At 38.8% G+C, this 15,581-nt stretch overlaps 1 protein-coding gene across 1 annotated transcript in view; it reads left to right on the top strand.

The window, feature by feature from the left end:
* Positions 1 to 15,581, top strand: part of LOC307152317 (sodium/glucose cotransporter 1-like) — a gene marked incomplete at its 5' end in the record, with an annotated part of 50,828 nt that overhangs the window by 20,883 nt on the left and 14,364 nt on the right. The gene's annotated exons all lie outside the window — the stretch shown is intronic.

Here is a 15,581-nt window from a genome sequence, read left to right as displayed (position 1 = left end):
TATATATATATATATATATATATATATATATATATATATATATTTATCAGCCAAACCAAAGACATGTGGTTCGACCAACATGTAAAAATATGCATTAACCCTCTGGCGTCTGAGGTGTTTTCTGGGCCCTGGAGGTGTTCTGACATTCTCTGACATTTGTGCTTATTTCTGTGATTACACTGTATTCAGCACAAAGTCTGCTACAATAATATGTAAACAGCATGTATGTAAAAGTTTGTAGTTTTGAGAAAATGTCGTTTATGTGTGGTTTGTGAAAAAACAAAAACAAAAATTGTCACTGAAAAAAGGCCATAAAACCCATACTGATTATTTTTTCACAAGTCTTTTGAAAATTGTATCATAGCCTAAAATTTTAGCTTCAAAACTATGTGAAAGTCATCCTGCACACTCATTTACATAAAACAATATATTGATTTATAATTTGTAAGACATATTTTGTGTATGCGGGGAGGGCTTGAATCATCATGAATATTTATGTGTTTCACACCTGTGAAGACAAAGACCCTCCCCTAATGGCCCTATCAGGAGGGGCTGTGAGGGAACTAGAACAAAGAATGTGGAGAGATTATAAGAATGCCTTTTTGATTGTTTGGATTTATTTACAACACAACATAATCCAAAGATATATAACGAAGGACAAAAAGGCACATTATTGAGCACACTGATCTAAACAGAGAGACGTGAACAGTCACACACCTTGTGCCATTCCTGAGAAGTTCATGTTCAACATACCTGTCATATCCAAGGTGTTTGCTTTTTCATTTTACCATGTTCAAGTACAAAGACTTGTGTGAATGTTTAAGTCAGCAGGACTCATCAGTGGCATCTGATCCCTGTAAATAAAAACAGAAAAACAACTGTGAACATGCTGATATCAGGAGCAGCTGCACGATTTGGGGAAGAAAATCTAATTGTGATTTTTCTAGTTAAAATTGCTATTTAAAATTCACAAAAATATATATAAAAAGAACACCAGGTTTGTTGTGCCTTGTAGGCATATACTTATAGGGCTACGTAAAATAATAATGACAATAATAATAATTTTTACTTTACAGAAAACTTTTTTGAGGGGGGGGGGGGTGTGCAGGCGGCTTATAACTATACATAATTAGAAAGGAACACTTCACACTACACTTGAAAAAAATATATGGATTATCATATGTATGCATTAACATTCGTTATGACGTTATGAAATGAGATGAGAGTAAAAACATGTAGCCTAATGTTTGGCGCGTGCTTTTCAAATGCACAGCGCGAGTGACTCAAACTCACAGAGTGTGCAGAGACTGTTTACTGAAACGATCGAGCCGTTCCTCACTATGAAACATTATATTTACCACATTAAACATTTACGTTTGAGCAGATATCCACTAACACAGTATTTCATAGAAAACATTGGTCTAAACATTATAATATTCATCCTTATATAATATTCATAAAAACCTCCTTGTGTGGTACATGTATTTTTATTTAGCATTTAAAGGTTGCCTACCAGTCTATAGTTCATATTTCAACATGTTTCCGACGATTTCATACATCTTAGTATCTTCAAATCGTGTTCTTCTTCTGAGGTAAATCCAAGGTAAACTCACAGCGTGTCTTCCAAACTCGATGAAAAGTAGAAGATTGATAAAGTTTGATCCTTTGTTTTGAGGTAATGGGGCGTTTACAAGTTTGCGTTACTTCACATGGACGACTAGCAAGTGAATTGCTTGTGCGCGCGTGGGTGTGGTCACATTAGAGATAATGAGCAGATGCTTGAGAAACTGTACCTCTCGTTGGTTTTATACGGATTACTTAAACAGAGAATATTTGTTATTGATATGACACATGTCTAAATAGACACATCAAGCTTTCTAAAGACACATCTCTCATGTCTGTGTGGCAAGTGTTCAAGTTACAGTTCATTTTATGTCGCATTTCAGAATGCTTCACACTGAGAGAGATGGCAGAATGTGCATCATGTTAATTTTTTTTATTTCACGAAAATCTCAACATTTTGTTTTCATTATGAGTGTACACAAATAAAAGTAGACATTTATAACATATATAACACTTATATGTATAACAAAAATTTACAGAGTTATTTGAGTCTCTTTCGCACTGATAAGAAAAAAAACGAGGTGGTCGCGACGGCTGACCCCAGGGGGTTAATATTTTAGTAATTAGTAGCTACTACTGCAACTTAATACATTTAAAATATATTATAAATATATTATAAATATTATGGCTTCCACCAATCCGCCTGTAGCAGTCCCCCCGTCTGCTCATCGCCAAGGGCGTCCCTCTGCGGCCTCCACCTCCGCCTCAGGCCACGCAGCCCTACCCAGTCCTCGCCAGACCCTCTAAGCGTCAGGCAAAGCGGCGTTCCTGAGACGTGAAACCCAGAGATGGAGGAAACTGCTCTTTAGAAGACGGTGGACACACACCGCTCCTTCCCCCCGGAGGACGGCCGAGTGGAGAATCCTTTAATGAGTTTATTTTTGTTCCTACAATTTCAACAAAGGAGCAATTTCTGGGTCCTGGGTTGACAGTGAGCGACACTATGCCTTGCCACTCTCAGCCTCCTCTTCTATCTCCAGAAGGCAGGAGTTTGCGGTTCGAGGATGCAACACCTTTTCATGTGTCTCCTGCCATTCCCTCACAGGAACCGTAGAGCCAGACAAGTGTTGCACCACACACTCAGACCCCACTCACGATGCTCCTCACTGGTGGACTCCCCTGAGAAAGGATCTGCTTGCAGGGATGGGGCACCGTATGGTACCCGCCATAAGACTCAAGTGCCCTACCCCCATCGGTAGTAGACACTATCACTTTATCACACTATCACTGCTGGCCTGTGTCCGCCCAACAGTGCATCCTGGTGACATAGCCTCTGTTGGTAATAGACGTGATGCACTAGGAATCTTGATTCGTCAGACCAGGCCACTTTCTTCCAATCATCCACGGTCCAATCTCGATGATCTTGGGCCCATTTCATGTGTTGTTGGTGATGTCTTGCAGTTGGCATGGGGACCCGGCTGGGTCGTCGGAAGGCTGTGATGAACTGTGTGCTGTGACACATTGCCCTTGTCACCACTGTTGTAGCTGCTGGTGATTTGTCGCACTGTGGAACAATGCGCAACAGTCTCCGCTCCCCTCTGGCATCAATGAGCTGCGGACGACACACGGCTGGATGATTGTTCGTTGTTTGGCCATTGGTGCACCACTTTTTTCATATGTACTCACTACAGCGGCATGTGAACAACCCACAAGGCACGTCGTTTCCAAGATCGAAGTTCAGAGGCGTTGTGCCATCACAATTCTTCCTTTCTCTGAAACAATTAAACTACATATAGCCTACATGCAGCTTAAAACAAAACATGGATGAAACGTAAATGGTCTCCATTGTATGCAAGTCATACAAACATTATCATCATCATTTGAATGTGTGGTGACATGACATGACATGCAGTACAGGTATAAACACTGCTGTGACCGTTTTTTTTTACATCCACATTAAATAAAACTACAAGAGACCACGCGAAAAATATCCAAAAATATTATATATTTTCTTAATCTATTTATATACAACATCTCTCATCAGCAAAAACATTGTTGTGGTTTCTATGAGTTTAAAATCTTAACGTTTTATGGTATGCACATGAATAATAATTCTATATGTAAAAATAAGAATCATCAATACAAAAAATAAATAAAACTTAAACTTAAAATAAATGTTGATGTTCACACGTGGACTAAATAGCTGTTAATAAACTTTAACTTATCTCTAACTTCTTTAACTTAAGTAAACACAGAAATGAACCGATCATCTGCACTTTCCACTGTGTGCCATGATTTCTTATTTTGAGATTTTATAGGTGGTTGTCAAACAATAAAATGGTTTATTACCGCCACCGACTGGTATGAAGTGTGGATCAGAATGACATATTTCCCCTCCCTTTTTATATCCTCTCCCACAAATAAGTTATTTTAAGATACTAAAAAATATAGATTTTTTAGTTATTTTGTAGAATATCTCCTAGTATAAATTCAATTTTTATCTTTGCTAGATTTTTTTATTAAAATCCTTCTTTCAGTCTCATATTTCTGACAGTATATTTTTGACAGCACAACATGTTCCGATTCTTCTTGCCCACAAAATTCACACCTTTCCGTATTATGTTCACTCATTTTGTAAAGTGTATGTGTCCAAATCTTATCCTTGATATTATTATTAGCTCATCTCTCATTTTTTTCCTGCACTTCTCATCTCTCCTACTTTCCTTTGTATTCTTTAAAACCATTCGCCTTTTTTCTCCTTATTCCCATTGTTTTTGCCACCTTTCCTTCAACCTTTTTTTAAATAATCCTCTTCATTTCATTCTGACTTAGACTAACTGATAAATTGATGCCATTGTTTTTTATGGCTTCTTTTGCTGCCTTATCTGCTATTTCATTTCCTTGGATACCAATATGTGCCGGTACCCATAAAAATACTACTGTTAGGCCCATCATTTGAATTTTGTATAATGTTTGCTGTATTTCTATTCAAATATTTGGAGTAACTAGCCGATGATGAACTTGAGTCTGAACAAATAATTGATTTCAAATGTCTTATCTCCTCTATCCACTCTGTTGCTAATAATAAGTAGCAAACATTTCCCCGGTATAAACAGATAAACCATCACTGATCCTTTTCCCTAATGATAAATGAAATTCTGGAACAGTAAACGCTACTCCTATTTTATTGTCTTAACTCTTTGAAGCATCTATGTAGATCTGAACTACATTGATATATGTCTGCACATTGAAGTACCTTCCTTATACTTGTTTTTCTTTTGTATCTATGTAAAATCTACAGTAGTGTCTAAAATTAACATCTCCGGTTACCTAATGTAACCTCGGTTCCCTTTTGAGTTCGGTTCACTTGACATTGTATCAGAGCTGATGCTATGGGGCTATCCCCTCCTTCCTTGAATATACTGAAGCCTTATGAAATCTCGCGGGCGAGAATTCGCCCACCAATGCCGTTCAACCGTGCAAAATAAAGGCGGGGTCCCCGCACTATAAAGCAGCGCTGGACGCCATTGCTCCAGAATCTTTGGACTAAAGCAGAGTGCAGCTGACAAGACTGTGCTATGTAACACAGTAGATTGTGCAGTTTCTTTCCCTCCTCTCAGGGAACCAAGGTTACGTTAGGTACCCAGAGACGTTCCCTTTCGAGTTCGGTTCACTCGACATTGTGTCAGAGCTGACGCTATAGGGATCTCACAAAATGTTAATAGCGACGGTCCAGCTCAGCTGCAAGCAAAGCCATTTACCTCAGCTAAAAGCACTTAATGCAATGGAAGACCTCAGTGGCATGGCGGGTAAAAGAGCAAGTTGCACAAGCTTTATACTACACATCGCAGAGTAAAGGATGTCACGTCCCTGATTAACTATACAGTTTCACCAGCATTCATGCCGGCACTTGTTTCCAGAGGATGCATTAACAGCAGCCATTCTGCGGCGCAGACACTTGGTGAATGAACAATTTGGCCGACGGCACTATCGCCTAGCACGTTTATCCCAGAGCATTATGTGACATCCACAGTGTGAGCACCGGCACCATCACAGCGTGCTGGGGCAGAATAACGCGAACAACAGCAACGGCAACACTTGCCCATGCTGTGCTGTTAATGTTAGCAGTTGTGGCGACACCAATATTGTATTGATGTCCGACGCAGCGGCGATGCCGGTGCTGTCATGAACATCATACAAGCGGGGTTATACCAGCGCTGGTGCAATGAAGAGCATTAAATGGAGCACATGTAGGGTTAACGCTGTGCAGATGAAACATGAAGGCAGCAGAAGTGCAGGTGCCAGTCACCCAGTCAGTCATCTACATGGCTTAGTCCTGGTGGGGCTGCAACAGTTTAAGACGAAGGCTGAGCATTGTTTTTTTAGCTAGCTTTATTCCTCATGCACAGACAATACATGCAATGCAAGTAAGCAACATTCAGGCTATAATAACATGTATATAGCAATATGCACAGGTGCCTTGTAGCACACCTAGTATAGATTTTTATGCAAATACTACCTGTGTGGGCAAAACCACCAAAGCGATGACTGATTCCCATCTGTGCTTATTACAACGTGAATGTGTACAACAGCAATGCACATAGATTTAACCTGCAAGGGCGATCATTTGTGGGGTGGTGATGGCGCAGTGGATAAGACACAAGCCTTTGGTGTGAGAGACCCGGGTTCGAATCCACTGTGAGACACCAATGTGTCCCTGAGCAAGACACTTAACCCCTAGTTGCTCCAGAGGCGTGCGACCTCTGACATGTATAGCAATTGTAAGTCGCTTTGGATAAAAGCGTCAGCTAAATGAATAAATGTAAATGTAAATGTAAATGTTGTGCAGAGTGGTAGCAGCGTCTGTGCCTGTAACAACAGACTGTGAACAAGCTAAACGACCTAGTTGAACACCAGGGGTGTTAACAACTGTCGTACCACCCACAAATTCTGTTCAAAGGCAAACTCACAGTGATAGTGAGGAAACATTCAAATCATGGAACTGACCAGAGTGCCCAGCACGAGTTGGTAATGTAGAGGAGTGAGAGTTGCTCAGCCTTTTTGTGCCATTAGTGATCAGCCTTTTTGTGCCATCCGACATTCTTATTGCCAGAACATTCTACTGGGCAACGTGCCGTTATAGTGATTGACAGGCACTATCTGAGCATGAAAGTTTACATATTTCAGGTCCACTGATATAATCCAGGCCCCTGGCCAAACCTGTTTCAGTGCGCTCATTTGAAAGCATGCTTCAACAGTGAGCGATTCGGTCCAAGATGGGATGGGAACCACCGTCTTTGTTAGGGCCCGGACAGTAGCCTGCCACACTTCTGTATAAAGTGACAGCAGCTGAAGCACTTTGTGTCTAAACAATGCAACTCGCCACTCGAAGGCAGGGAGCTACTCATGTTATAAGAGTGAGAGGGAACTAAAGGAGTAGCAATTCTGAATCACTGTGTGTGTGTGTGTGTGTGTGTACGTACATATAAATATATACATATTCTGACTTAATGTGCTGTACAGCGGAACAGTTCCAACAATAAAGGCAATTACTGTTCCCGTTGTCCACAACGAGCGGCAAGAACAGACAAGAGATCTGACAGTCTCGCTATCGTCTTCATGAGTGAGAGCAAAGCATCGGTCGTGGCGGCGCTATTGCTTACGTCACAGCATCTCTGAGCTACCGGACCTAGTTGAACACCATGGGTGAATGAGAGTAAAGCGGCAGCAATGCTGGCGCTAATGCTAATATCACAGTAACTCTGAGCTACCGGACCTGGTTGAACACCACGGCTAAATGCAAGGAAGGTGGCGACAATGTCTGTGCCTTACACATTACAGGACTTATAAATATATAACCCAAATCGCCATATTGCGGCAGTCATGTTGGTCTCACCGACTACTTCACCACTCCTATAAACACACTTAAACACACTTTCTTGCAAGGGCTGCCGCTTGTGCTGGGCAAGAACATCTAGGCACACTACCAATGCCGCAGCCCTCAGCCTGCGGGTGAGTGTCCTGAGAACTCTTAAATGCAGAACTTCTAGGCTCGAACTCAGTAGGAGAGTAAATCACAGGCACGCCCCTGTAAAAGATGGGCTTGCATCACAATAAAGCGCACTCCCTAAGAAGGAGATTCTGGGTGATTGAGAAGCAGCAGTCTATGAAGGTTTAATACACTTTCTGAATGAACCATGATCAGTCAATCATCCAAATCATTCATCACAAGAATTCTGGGACTGTGAAGTTTTGGAACATTATTGCTATGAAGCAACCTCAGAAACACTCGTGATTTTCTGAATATAGAAGCAGGCATTCTTCCGATGCAATGAAATAAACAGTCCTTCGGCCAACCTGCGAGAGGGATGTGTTTCAAGGCGAGCAGTCCGAGGGAGATTATGCTGATTAACGCCCTGATTATGCGCTCCGTGGAGACACTCGCATGTCACACCTCTGTATTGTAAACCCTAACGCTCAAAATACTTAATTAGTTTGAGTAGGACAAACTTAAATTAAACTAATTAGTTCAGTCAAATTAACTTTTATGAGTATTTAGCACTTTCTTTTTCTTTCAAGTTCACAGAACTGATATATTTTAAGTAAACTGAACTGTTTCATTGTTTTGAGTTTTATGAAATGATTTATTTTAATTTAAACAAACTTAAGTTTAACTGAAACGGCTGGGATGTCTATTTTCCAGCATGCTTTGCCGATGGCACTTGAATGGGAGAGTAAATGCTAAAATTAAGCGTAATATAATGGGGTTTTTTTTGTGCAAGATTAATGTTAAGTGGGAGATTGAGTATTGATTAATGTTTTGTTATGCTAATTTAGAAGAATTTCTGTTAATGTTGGTTTTAGGATAGTTACCATCATGGTGACAAGTGGTGCATGCGGCTTGATTTGAGAGCAAATAAAATCTTTATATTGTTGCACTCATGCAGCAAGTGCTGTATAACATACTATTGTTAGCATGATAACATAATAGTATGTTAGCAAACTAGCTTGTTATAAGTTAATACTAATGAAAGTGTTCACATTGAGATTACATGAAGGTTTTAAGTTAAATGTATGAAATAGTGTACTCTGATTTTAGTTGTTCTTAACTTGAAATGTTTAAGTACAAACTTAAAATCTGCCAGTTCTGCTTACTTAAACTTTGAATTTCAAAACTTAAAAAATTGAGGCAATCGATTGCCTTAAATTTTTTGAGTTCTGCTAACTTATTCGGGTTTACAGTGAGGGGCTGAAGCACTTTATGGTGCTTTTATTTGGAACTCGCTGTTTAAGACGGAGGGTTACCATCGTACTAGAGAAAAGAGTTCCGATATAGTATTAAGGTCCTTGCACACTGAATCCGAAATTTTCGCATGCGTTTTTTCGTCTCCGTCATTCTGTGGCTCTAAACTGTCAAAACACCATTCAAACCCTTGTTACGGATGCGAAAAACGCAGAAAATCGAACCCGATTCGATTTTTTTTTTGACGGATGAAAGTTTCGGAGGCAGTGTACAAGTGTGATTGACATAACGTGAGGTTGTATTTATTTTTTAACGTGCGAAAATTTCGGACGCGAATTTCGGACTCAGTGTGCAAGGACCTTTATTCTGTCTTACAGCTCAGTCACTCCACACAATGGAACAGTCATAGCACAGAGTAACAAGTGATTTCAACAGACAGCGTTTTGCTGATGCTTATCATAGAAAGGCAATAAATTAGAAAGGCAACCCATATGAGCAACAGCGGCACAGCCGGTGCTCATCATCGAAGGCAATGAATGGCAGCCGCGCCGGCATGCATAGTGGTTAGTGTAAGCAATACTACGCAATACTACACACCCATATGAAATGACGTGACTATGATTGGACAATTGATAAGCTTAAATCTGTTTGGCTAAAGAGTATGACTGACCCAGGTGGGAGGAGATAAATAAATAGAAAACTTAAACAACATTCACAACAACAACAAGTCTTGTTCTCCAGTGTCAATTTCTCAAAGCATTATGATTATATACAACCAAATAAAAAATAGTCTATCATCTTGTATAACACTGGTTGTAAAATCTAATTGCGGTTGGAAAAAAAGACTTCCTAAAACACAGCTTGTAACAGCGTGGATGAATTAATCTTGAGCTATAGGTAAAAAAAGCTCAAGCTATTTCATTAAGAGGATGACAATCATGATTCATCGTAAGAGAAAGTTTCCCAATCAGTTTATCCTGCACTATCTCCTCTAAGGTGTGTAACACACTCCCCACAACAGAGCCTGCCTTCTTTATAAGTTTATTTAGCTTATTCTTCTCCTTTTCCAACAGTCCCCCTCCCCAACATGTGACAGAGTACAAAATCACAGATGAGACTACAGAGTCATAGAAGGTCTTAAGTAGTACATGACATACCCCAAAGGATCTCAGTCGCCTTAACAAATGAATACGACTTTGACCCTTCTTATAAATTTGAATCGTATTGTCAGACCAGTTGAGCTTGTTCTTCAAATATACACCCAGATACTTGTAAGTTGTTACAATCTCAACTTCTGACTCTCGTAGGTACCACTTGCTGAGGAAGTCTGCTAAAATCAACCACAATTTCCTTTGTCTTACTAGCATTTAGCCTGAGACCGTTTTTCTCACACCAGTCCACGAAACTCTTTATTAGCTCCATATATTCACTCTCAGTTATCCAATTCACCATACCATGATGTACTCCAACATTTTCCATCTTACCCCTTCGGGTAACACTTTATGGTAAGGGTACATGAATTATCATGAATTCATGTATAAATTCATGCATGAAATATGCATTAATTCATGCATTAATATCTCATGAATCATCAGGAACTAACACGAGTTCAACGTTTTTCATTCATGACTTCATGGATGAACAACACCTTAATTAAAACATTAACTAAGATGAGTACATCATCATGAATTATGATTTATTACGCATGATCATGATGTTTTCTTTGTTCACACAAAAAATTGGTCTTTACCACCCATTGTGGATAAAGCTATGGTTATGGTACATGAATCATCATGAATTCATGCATAAAAAAGTATTAATTCATGCATGCAAGACTACTCTTCGAATTATTAAAGGAATGTACAAAAATCCACATTATCTAATGCATGCATACAGGCTAGAACAGTATATCAATTAATGTGAGAACTTTTTTTCTGAATTATGATCTGAGTTATCCAGCATGTTCATGTCTTCTTCATAGCCTGCAGGTAAATGGACAGACCCCAAAATTGGCCAATCACAGCACATAACATACGAATTCTGTTGGCGTTCAAATACTAGTCATCATTAACTAAGCATTATTTATCAATGATTTCATCATGTGTGTGGCCCCTCAACTAAAGTGGTGACTTGGTGCTTTGAAACACTGATGAACAATGTGTTTTCATTATGATCTGAGTTATCCAGCATGTTCATGTCTTCTTCATAGCCTGCAGGTAAATGGACAGACCCCCAAATTGGCCAATCACAGCACATAACATACGAATTCTGTTGGCATTCAAATACAGTAGTCATCATTAACTAAGCATTATTTATCAATGACTTCATCATGTGTGTGGCCCCTCAACTAAAGTGGTGACTTGGTGCTTTGAAACACTGATGAACAATGTGGCATAACTGTGAAATGACATGAATATGAACATGAAAGTTCAAGTCTTTGCAAACAATGTACTGTGGACAAATGGACTTTGATCTTAACTGTACTGCTTTATTCTTAAACGGTATAAACCAGTCAAAAACCATAAAGCTGTTTAAAAAAAAAGTTTCACAAACAGCTTGATCTCTATTTGGGTAAAGAGTCACCTTTTAACGTATAAAGCAACTGATGTGACTCCTCCATATCATGAAATTGTAACAGCTTTATGGTTTTGTAAAGAGTTTTCAGATATACAGGCACTTAAAATAAAGTTCATGGTGTATACTGAATTCCTTCTCAGCTCTTTCCAGCTGTTGATTTAACTGGTTTATACCGTTTGGTCTCATAATAAAGCAGTAAAGTTACATAACATTATTACGATTTTACAGCTAAAAAACGTACGTTAAACTATTTACGAATATTTCATATCATAAAGATATCTGTATAATTTCCCTTTTACCATTTAATAGATTATAAATGCACGATCCCTTAACCCTAACTCCACACCTAAACATACCCATTTTATAGATAATATTAAAAGGATAAAACGTAATGGACAGATATGTGTAGGGAAATGGCAACTTTATTAACAATGTAGCATTAAAAGATAGTTTGAGCCACTAATCCTAATCCTACCCCTAAACCTAACCATTTCTTAAAACTACGTAACTACAATTATAAATTAAAACAACAGACAGACAATCACAATCATTTATTTATTGAGAAAATGTCAAAACCGGTACCAAAAGTCGTTCACATGACGATGTGTCGCAGTCCTCTCTGGCAGTATATAATAGTTATGTATGAGGTAACGTTACAGAGCAGAATTTAAGTTATTAATCCATGAAAATGTTAATCCGGTTTCGGTTCGCTGTTCGCTCTGTGAAGGCGCGCGCGCTTCTCCATTTCAAATGTAGTACACAACAAACACGGCATGTCGCAATCTGTGACGAAGCATGCGAGAGCCAATGAGCGTTTGATATCACTGCCGTAAAACATGTCGTAACGCTTCGGGCGCAATTTTTGAATTTGAATTCACCACGAGCGCGGGATGCCGGGATATGACGTTGACGGTCTCTGCTGAGAAATGGAGATGAAGATCACTGGATAAAGGGTTGCATTTGGATCTGTTTCTTGCACACAACGTATGGATTCTAAAGATTTGGATCACATTAAGCTAATAAAATTGATTTCTTTTGTGAATTTATGTTGTGTTTTAGTGTATTATGTGTCAAAATATTAATGCCACGATTTTAATATGCATAAGTTAAATAGGAATACGCCTAAATTTGTACGTCGTTGTTTGTATAAGTTGTTTATAAGTAAATAAATTACGTTTTTGTGCTGTCCACTGTCAGTATTATACGTTTCTGTGTGTATAAAACATAAATAAATGTATGTATGGTAGAACTACACTTTACATAAAAATACACATGTATTCTCATGAGATCACGTTGCAAGTTAAGATCAAAGTCCATTTGTGTCCACAGTACATTGTTTGCAAAGGCTTGAACTTTCATGCTCATATTCATGTCATTTCACAGTTATGCCACATTGTTCATCAGTGTTTCAAAGCACCAAGTCACCACTTTAGTTGAGGGGCCACACACATGATGAAGTCATAGATAAATAATGCTTAGTTAATGATGACTTCTGTATTTGAATGCCAACAGAATTCGTATGTTATGTGCTGTGATTGGCCAATTTGGGGGTCTGTCCATTTACCTGCAGGCTATGAAGAAGACATGAACATGCTGGATAACTCAGATCATAATGAAAACACATTGTTCATCAGTGTTTCAAAGCACCAAGTCACCACTTTAGTTGAGGGGCCACACACATGATGAAATCATTGATAAATAATGCTTAGTTAATGATGAGTAGTATTTGAACGCCAACAGAATTCGTATGTTATGTGCTGTGATTGGCCAATTTTGGGGTCCGTCCATTTACCTGCAGGCTATGAAGAAGACATGAACATGCTGGATAACTCAGATCATAATTCAGAAAAAAAGTTCTCACATTAATTGATATACTGTTCTAGCCTGTATGCATGCATTAGATAATGTGGATTTTTGTACATTCCTTTAATAATTCGAAGAGTAGTCTTGCATGCATGAATTAATACTTTTTATGCATGAATTCATGATGATTCATGTACCATAACCATAGCTTTATCCACAGTGGGTGGTAAAGACCAATTTTTTTGTGTGAACAAAGAAAACATCATGATCATGCGTAATAAATCATAATTCATGATGATGTACTCATCTTAGTTAATGTTTTAATTAAGGTGTTGTTCATCCATGAAGTCATGAATGAAAAACATTGAACTCGTGTTAGTTCCTGATGATTCATGAGATATTAATGCATGAACTAATGCATATTTCATGCATGAATTTATACATGAATTCATGATAATTCATGTACCCTTACCGTATAAGTGTTACCCTTCGTGGTAGTGAAAGCTGAATAGTATTAAATGCACTAGAGAAGTCAAAGAATGTAATTCTGACTGTGCTGTCCGGGTTCTCTAAATGACTTAAGGATTTATGCAAGAGGTAAATAAGTGCATCATCCACCAGTTTTAAAAGCAAACTGTAGTTTATCCTCAGCAACGCACAATACTGACTTTAAATGGTTTAATACCAGTCTCTCAAAAACCTTCATTAACTGTGCTGTTAAAGCAGTTGGCCTATAGTGCGAGAACTCCATGGGATTTGTTAACTTGGGTACGGGTAACAGGTTATTTTTCCAAACGCAAACTCAAATAAAAAATCTAATGAACCACCCTACAAATCTGATAAGCACAGGCCTTAAGGACTCTAGGATTAATACCATCCGGACCTGGAGATTTCTTCATTTTAATTCTCCTTAACCCACTTCTTACTTGTTCAACTGATATCGAAAAACCAGGAACATACTCACAAATGGGACAAAAGGATGAGCTTAGAGCTGTCTGGTGGATGTGATGAAGAACCTCATGGTAAACTACTTAGCGAAGAATGTTCAAAATCATTAGATCCAGCATCAAATCTGTTAAAAAATACATTTAATTAATCTACCCACGTCTGACCACCAGGGGCAGTATATCTCCTTACTTTAATTCCATGTCCGTACATCATATTTAGATCTTTCCAAACCTCTCTCACGTTCATTTGTTGTAAATTCCGTTCCATTTTTAACTTATAACTCTCTTTCTCCTCTCTAATTTTTACTTTTAATAACCTCTGTACTCTCTTTTGCTCATCCTTCTCACCCACTAGAAAGGCCCTCTTTTTCTCGTTTAATAATACTTTTAACTCAGAGGTGACCCAAGGTTTGTTATTTGAATAACATTTGATCTTTTAGGTGTGTTATCAACACAAAAGTTTATATAATCTGTAATACACTCAGTTAAGCTATCGATGTCTTCATCATTTGATTTACACAGAACCCCCCAATCAGTTGTTTCAAAACAATCCGTTATGCTTCATAGACTGAATCAGACCATATATGAACTGTTCTTATTACTGGCAGTTGCTTCCTCACAACTGGCACAAAAACAGACCTATAAACAAGATTATGATCCGATCGTCCCAATGGTGGAAGCGGTGAAGATCTTTTGGCACATTTGCATAAAACAAGTCCAAGATTTTATTGTCTCTCGTTTGACAGTCCACATACTGAGTAAAGGTGGGGAGAGTATTAGAGATGCTTGGTTAAAATCACCAGAGATAGAAATCAGTGATTGGGGATATTTTGACTGTATCCTGGCTGTAACAGTATTAATATTTTCACAAGCATTAGTCACATTGGCCGAATGAGGGATGTACACCATTATCGCTAGGCTATCACATAAGAAAATTCTCTTGGCAAATAGTACGGCCTCAGTCCCACCGCAAGTAGTTCAATATATTGCACAGTTTTTCTTTAACCGTGATATGATACGGATTGCACCAACGTTCATTGACAAACAGTGCCAGTCCACCTTCTTTCCTCTTACCCGTCTCCGCAGCATACCTGTCCGCTCGCACAAGATGAAAGCAATCCAATTTTGCAACCGAGTCCGGCGTTCTCTCGCTCAACCAAGTCTCAGTAAGACACATAAAACTGCATTCACGATACTCCTGTTGCATCCTTGTTAGTGCCATAACCTCCTCCATTTTATTCCCAAGCTACCGGACATTTCCCATGATAATCGCGGGTAAAAATGGTTTATGTCGTTTTTTCTTCAGTCGATGCTTTACTCCAGTTTTCTCCTCCTCCTTACTTCCACAGGATTCTCCATTCTAGGTAAAGATGACATTGATTTATGTTGAAGTGCCAATAATTGTTCTCTTGAATAAATAATGGAGCAGAAGTTTGGTGCTCCCGATA

This window comes from Squalius cephalus, assembly GCF_949319135.1.
Source record: "Squalius cephalus genome assembly, chromosome: 24".
Taxonomy (NCBI): domain Eukaryota; kingdom Metazoa; phylum Chordata; class Actinopteri; order Cypriniformes; family Leuciscidae; genus Squalius; species Squalius cephalus.
The sequence above is the reverse complement of the archived record's forward strand: the minus strand, read 5'-3'. Positions and strand labels throughout refer to the sequence as shown.